The sequence below is a fragment of the Nannospalax galili genome, unplaced genomic scaffold (assembly GCF_000622305.1).
Source record: "Nannospalax galili isolate Female #2095 unplaced genomic scaffold, S.galili_v1.0 scaffold96, whole genome shotgun sequence".
Classification (NCBI taxonomy): Eukaryota; Metazoa; Chordata; class Mammalia; order Rodentia; family Spalacidae; genus Nannospalax; species Nannospalax galili.
Window position 1 is genome coordinate 861,554 of NW_008342018.1, and position 7,675 is coordinate 869,228.

Genomic DNA, 7,675 nt, shown 5'->3' on the forward strand with positions numbered 1-7,675 from the left:
GTATGTTCTAATTAGCTTTATGGAAATTAACTACTGCCAGTTTTGATGAATTATACTTTATTATTGCTGTGAATTTGATAATTCCACTTAATTTCTAAATAATGCAAATGGAGGTTTCTAAAAGAAACATCTCAATCCTTAGCCAAAATAAATAATACCTCCTGCTGATTTTTAAAATAAGGCAACCCAAACTGATAAAATGGCATTTCTGACCAAGTGCTACTAATATTAGCTTGCAACACTTAAGGAAGTAAAGGGTAACTTGGACATGGTGCTGCAGGCCTTTAATTACAGCACCTGGGAGGCAGAGGCAAGAAGATCTCTGTGAGTGAGTTTGAGGCCAGCCTGGTCTACACAGCAAGTTCCAGGCTAGCCAGGGCTACATCATGAGACGCAAAAAACAAAAATAAATAAAAATTTAAAAAATTAAAAAGAAGAGTGGAGATATTGAATAACATAGTCTGGTTTCTGATTTTAATGGGAGCTTCCAGTTTTTCTACATTTAGAATGAAGTTGCCTGTGGGTTTAGCTTCATATCATTGTTCTAGCTTGCTTTCAATTGCTGCAACAAAACATTCTGACCAATACCAACCTGAGAAAGAAAGGGTTTATTTGGCTTGCAAGCAGAGTCCATCATCAAGGAAAGCCAAGATAACATAGTCTGGTTTCTGATTTTAATGGGAGCTTCCAGTTTTTCTACATTTAGAATGAAGTTGCCTGTGGGTTTAGCTTCATATCATTGTTCTAGCTTGCTTTCAATTGCTGCAACAAAACATTCTGACCAATACCAACCTGAGAAAGAAAGGGTTTATTTGGCTTGCAAGCAGAGTCCATCATCAAGGAAAGCCAAGGCAGGAACTCAGGGCAGAACCTGGAGGCAGGAGCAGAAGCACAGGCCATCGAGTAATGCTGCTTACTGGCTAGCTCCTTCCACCCAAGCTTAGCCTCCTTTCTTATTCAACACAGGACAACCTACCCAGGTGTGGTCCCACCCAGAGTGGGCTTGGTACTCCCACATTACTAAACAATCAAGAAAATGCCACACAGACATGGACACAGGCTAGTCCAATGGAGGAAATTCCTCAATTGAGATTCCCTCTACCCAGGAGTGTCAAATTGACAACCAAATCTATCCAACACAATCGTATTGAGGTATGTTCTATCAAGTCCAATTCCTTCTAGGACATTTTAGCATACATGCATTGTGAATTTTGTCAAATGACTTTTCTGCATCTATTGAGATGACCGTGTGATTTTAGTCTTTAGGTCCATTTAAATGGTTATTACATTTATTGATTTATGTATATTGAACCATTCCAGCATCTCTGGAATAAAACCAATTTGATCATGGAGGATGATATTTTTGATATGTGTCTGTACACAGTCTGCAAGTATTTTGTTATTTTTTGCATCTATATCATTAAGGATACAAGTCTGTAGTTTTCTTTTTTGTTCTATCTTTACCTAGTTTGGATATTCAGGATTTAGGTATTTGGAATACAGACTTCATAGAGGAGTTTGGGATTTCTCCCTCTGTTTCTACCTTTTTGAATAATTTAAGTAGTATTGGTTGTAGATCTTTTTAAGCATCTGGTAGAATTCTGCTGTGAATTCATCCAGGCCTGGGCTTTTGTTAGTTGGAAGGTTTTGTATTACTGTTTCAATTTCCTTATGTGTTAAGGATCTGTTTAAGCTGTTGATCTCTTCTTGGTTTAGCTTTGGTGAATTCCATGAGTTTAGAAATTCATCCATTTCTTAAGATTTCAAGTTTAATAGAGTTTGTGTTTTTAAAGTATTCCCTTACTATGTCCTGGATCTTTTGTTGTCTGTTGTGATGCTTCTCTTTTTTCTCTGATTTTGTTGATTTGGATGTAGATTTGCTCTTTCTTTTGGTGAACTAGGCTAAGGTTCTGTCTCTCTTGTTTATCTTTTCAAAAAAAACAGCTTTTGAATTTATTGCTTCATTTTATTGTTTTCTTTGTTTCTATTTGTTAATTTCTGTTCTGAGGCTCTGAATTTTGTTATTTCTTCTCATTTCTAGACTTGGGTTTCATTTGTTCTTGCCTTTTCAGTCTTGAGTTGTATTAAGTCAATTATCTGTGCTCTTTCTGATTTTTTTAATGTAGAAATTTTAGTAGAGTTTATGTTTTTAAAGTATTTCCTTATTATGGTCTGGATCTTTTGTTGTCTGTTGTGATGTTTAGAGCTATAAAGTTTCTTCTTAAGACTGCTTTTAAAATGTCCCAGATGTTTTGTTGTATTGTAGTCTTATTTCCATTTTGTACCAGGGATACTTTTATTTCCATCTTAATGTCTTCTTTGACTCATTCATCATTCGGGAGTGTATTGTTTAATCTCCATGAATTTGTGTAGTTACAAGAGCTTATTTTGGTGTTGATTTTAAGCTTTATTGTGTTGTGTATGATAGAATGCTCAGAATCATTTCAATTTTTTGGTATTTTTTGAGGTTTGTTTTGCACTCCAGGATGTGGTCAATTTTAGAGAAACTTCTATGAGCTTTTGAATAGAAAGTATGTAAGTATGTTCTTTAGTGCTTGGGTGGAATATTCAGTAGACTTCTGTTAGGTCCATTTGATGTATGATGATATCATTTAATTCAGATGTCTCTCTGTTTATTCTTTGTCCATTTGACCTGTCTAATGGAGACAGTGTGGTACTGAAGTCCCCTCCTGTTCATGAGTTGGGGTTAATCTGGGTGTTAAAGTCCTGTAGTATTGTTTTTTTGAAGTTGGGTGCACCAGTTGGTGAATATATGTTCATGATTGTAATATCTTCTTGATTCATTGTTCCTTTGATCAAAATGAAGTGGCCCTCTTTGTCCCTCTTCTAAGTAGTTTTAATTTGAAGTCTATTTTGTAAGATATTAGGATTGCAACACCTGCTTACATCTTATTGCCATTTTCTTGGAATAAAGTTTTTCCACTCTTTCACCCTGAAGTAGTGAGTGACTGTCCTTGAAGATGAGATGAGTTTCTTGTAGAAAACAAGTAGATGGGTACTGTTTCTTATTCGATTCTACTAGCCTGTGTCTTTTGACTGGGCAATTGAGGCCTTTGAACACAAAGCTATTATTGAAAGATGTACATTGGTTACTGTCATTTTAATTTCTGTTTGTATTCTTGTCCCCATTTTGTGTTTCCATAATTATTCCTTCATTTGTTTTTTTCTGTTGCCTCTTGGGTATAGTCATTCCTATTTTCAGTTCTTCGTAATGCTTCAAGTATTCTCTGTAGGGGTGACTTAGTAGACACTAATTCTTTCAGCCTATTCCAGTCATGGGAGATTTTTCTTTCCTCTTTAACTATAATACACAATTTTCTGGGTAAAGTACTCTGGGTTGGCATCTATGATCATTTAGAACTTGGTATATTTTTGTCCAGGCTCTTCTGGCTTTCATAGTTCCCATTGAAAAGGCAGCTGTACTTCTGATGGGTTTTTCTTTAAAGGTCATTTTTTGATTTTCTGTAGCACCTTTCAGTATTCTCCCTTTGTTCTGCATATTTATAGTGTTTACTATAATATCCCGGAGGGGGGGGAGTTTCTTTTTTGGTTCTATTTTATGCTCTATGTGGTTCGTATACATTTATGGGTATGCCTTGTCTTAATTTAGGGAAATTTTCTTCTATCATCTGTTAAATATCTGTTCAGTGCCATTCACCTAGGAGTCTCCTTCCTCTATGCCTATGATGCAAAAATTTGGACTTTTCTTGGTATCCCACATTTCCTGCATATTCCATTCTTGATGTGTTTACAGACATTTTCATATTCTTTGCTTCACAGGTCCAATTCTTGGATTTTTTTGCTCAATCACATCTTCAACAATCAAAAAAAAATGTGTTTACAGACATGATCATCACTGGCCAATCTGATAGTGATAAATCCCCAATTGAGTATCCCAATACCTAGGTGTATCTAGTTGACAACCAAAGCCATCCAGTACAGTAGCCATTCAGAAATATCTGATAAATTAAAAATATTCATGATAGGTGACTGGAGAGATGATTCAGTGGTTAACTGTATTGGTTGCTCTTCCAGAGTACCCAGATTCAGATCCCAGCACTCACGTGGTGGCTAACAATCATCCTTTCCTCAGGTTCCTGATGATTCTATGCCCTCTTCTGGCCTCTGTGTACATTGCACAACATGGGTGTACTTACAAACATACAGGCAAACACTCATACACATAAAATAAATAAAATTTAAAAAATATTGATGCTAGTGTTCCATTCTAGATTAGTTAAACCAAACCTGTACTGGTACTCTTTTAACATTTAGACTCTGGACCATCATCATTGAGCATCTTTCTTTCTGCCAATGTATAATGCTCTCTGCTTCTCTGTTTATTGCTGATCTCTTTATTTCATTATTAATTCCTTTCTTCTTTCTTCCCTTCTCACTTAGCACCACCCTAATCATCTTTGCCCTTATTCTACTTTTCCAAATAAAGTACCTGATGTTTAAAGAATATTTAACGTATGCCAGACAATATCCTAAGCACTGTGTATATCGGTCAGTCTTCCACTGATGTGACAAGACACCTGGAAAAAATCTTCAAGGAAGGAGGATTTAATTTGGTTCATGAGATTTGGTTTAGATATTTCAGTCCTGATCATCTTTGCTCCACTGCTATAAGCCAGAGGTGAGGCAGAACATCCTGGCAGCAGGAGTATGTCACTGGAAAAAAATATTCAGTGCATGATGGCCAAGGAACAGATAGACAGGAAGCAGCCAGGGTGAAATAAACTTTTGTAAGACAGAGACCCAGTGATCTACTTCACCCAAACAAGCCTCCTATGCCATTCAGGAAGAATGTACCAGTGAATCGACCTCTTGATGAAGTTAGCATCATCATATTCCCATCATCTCTCAGTGATTGGACTATCAGCTGGGCACCAATCTTCAGTGTATGAGTTTCCTTAGGAATACTTCACACCCGAACAGTATGATATATTAACAGATGTAATAATCCACTTGATCCTTGGAACATTATCCAGAGATAATTATTATCAATAATGAACCTGAGATGCACACTGGTTAAGTAATTTTCTCAAGGAAATACTGTTTTTGAAAAGGTCAACTTGGATTCAGGCCCAGGTAGACTGTCTATCTGTAAAAGGAAAATAATTAGAGCAATCCCTCATACACTTATGCTGAAGACTACATTTCTAAGCATGCAGCTCCCTTGGTAGAGAGTACTCCCTTATTTCTTGTTTGTCTTTATATAAGTCAGTAAAATGGAGAAAATATGTTTGCTTGAAAATTAATATAAATATATGTACATATATTTATACACATGTATTTATATGCATATAATAGATTTCAGAGAAAATATTTTCAGTGCATTAACTCTGTCCTTACAAAAAGCCCCATGAGGTAGTAGAGATGGCTCTGTGGTTAAGAGCATTGATTATTCTTGCAGAGGACCTGGGTTTGGTTCCCAGCACCCACATGGTGGCTAAAAATCATCCACATCTCCAGTTCCAGGGGATCTCATGCCCTCTTCTGACCTCCGTGGGCATTGTACAACACAGGTGTACTTACATACCTGCATGCAATATATTCATACACATAAAAAAGAATAAATAAATATTTTTAAAGTTCTATTAAGAATGCATTAATAATATTTGCATTGCAGGTGAGGAGTCTGAGGGTTAAAAAGGCCTTTTCAAGCTCACAGTCAGTGGTAGTAGAGTGGTGCGTGTAAAATGGCTGTCAGAATCAGATGATTCTCTCCACAACCATGTTTGGCTCGCCCTGCAGATAATGAGGATAGATTCTACTTCTTGTCTCATGGGTCAGCCTAACACTTTTCAAAAGGAAATATTGCAGGCTTCCACAGTGCTGCTCTGTGGTTTACAAATGTGCAATTTCGTCTTAGAATTTAGACATATTTTCCACAAGTAGACCCCAAGGAATTACAAGACGCCTGTTTGCAAGCTATATCACTTCTTTAACATTCTGGCCACATATTGAGTTAGGAAATATGGATGTAAAATAAATAAATTCTTTGCAATCTTTGTCATTCAACCTTGAGACTGACTGGCTGAATGAATATGTTAAATTACCATTTTTATAAGCAATATAAAAAGTGACTGTTAACAGTTTGGAAATGTCAAAGGATCACTTCAGTGTTACTGACTGCACACATGAGTTTGATTTGAAACTAACACTACTTTGGTGTCACCACACATGCCCACCAAATCCATACCACAGAGAACACAGAGCTTTGTGTATTGACAGATTACAGGGTTAGAACTTGAGCCCTTAAATATATGCTTGATTCTGGCTTAATTTTTACATTTTGTCAAGTTCACTTTAACTGAGACAGAAACATTTAGTCAAAGAAGTTCAATTAAATTTCATTTTATCCCTCTTACACTTGGGAATAAATTATACCCATGCTCAACTCTACTCCTAGGTCTAATACAGTGAGCACATTTTAATAAAGTGTTTGGTTTCAAAAGAATTTCAGGTGTTATCTTTTCCAAAAACATTAAGAAATTTTTGTGACAGAGTTCATTTTATTTATTATTACTGCATTAATTTTATTTTTATTCTTGACAACTTCATATAGGTATGCAATGAATACATGAGCCTGTCTACTCCACTTTTCTCTCCTTCAACTCCCTCTATATTCCTCTCAACATAGTATCTCTATTCAAAATTCCTGTTTTAAAAATGTAATCCACTAGTCAATTAGTGATGCCCATAGGTGCATTGGTATGTGGCTATCCACCAGAACATGGGAATTCTATCAGTTGTCAGATCCTCCAAACCAATGATTTTCCCTCCCCAAAGACTGTCAATCACCAATAGCTCATCAGTAAGGAGTGAGGTCTTATCAACCCTACCCAGGCTGAAGTTTTGTCTAGTTTGATCTTGTACAGGACTTGTGCAGGAAATTACAGCTGCTATGAGCTAATGATGCCATAATCATGATGTGTCAAGAAGACAGCAGCAGTTCACAGCACTCTTCCTCATCCTCTGGCTTTACACTCTTTCCAACTCCTTTTCTAAAATATTCCCCAAACCTTTGTGGAGTAGGAGGTTTAACGTAGATGTCCCATTTAGGGCTAAGCATTCTGTCCTTTATCCTCAGCATTTTGATCATTTTATGCATATCTATTAACTGCTGTCCACACCAAAAAGAAGACTCTCTGACCATTATTTTTAATAAAAATACCTGAGATTTACTATCAAAACAAAGTTAATTCACTTATATTTAGAACAAAACAATTTCCTAAATAAGTAAAATAGTTTTTGTAGTGCTTTACTTGACTAATAAACAATGATTTTATTCAGATCGTCAAAATCTGTGTTTAAAAAAATGTTTGAACAAATTTTTTAAATTTTGCTTTTCCATCTATAGTGATATATTATCATACGTACATATTAAAATCAATGAATTACCTGTATTAAATGTTGTTTTGTGTTTTTTTTACATTCATCAATTTCGAAATAAAGAATATTTAAAAAAATAACAGACTCAGACTTAATTGCACAACAAAAAACTATCTTGACTTTCAGATAATGGGAATATTAAAAGTGGCTTAATCAAATGCTGGAATCTGAAGAAAACAAGTTTGAAATAGCTTATGATTAATTAGCTTTTACAACAATAGTGATTATATTTCCCTCATGCTTTAAGGAACAC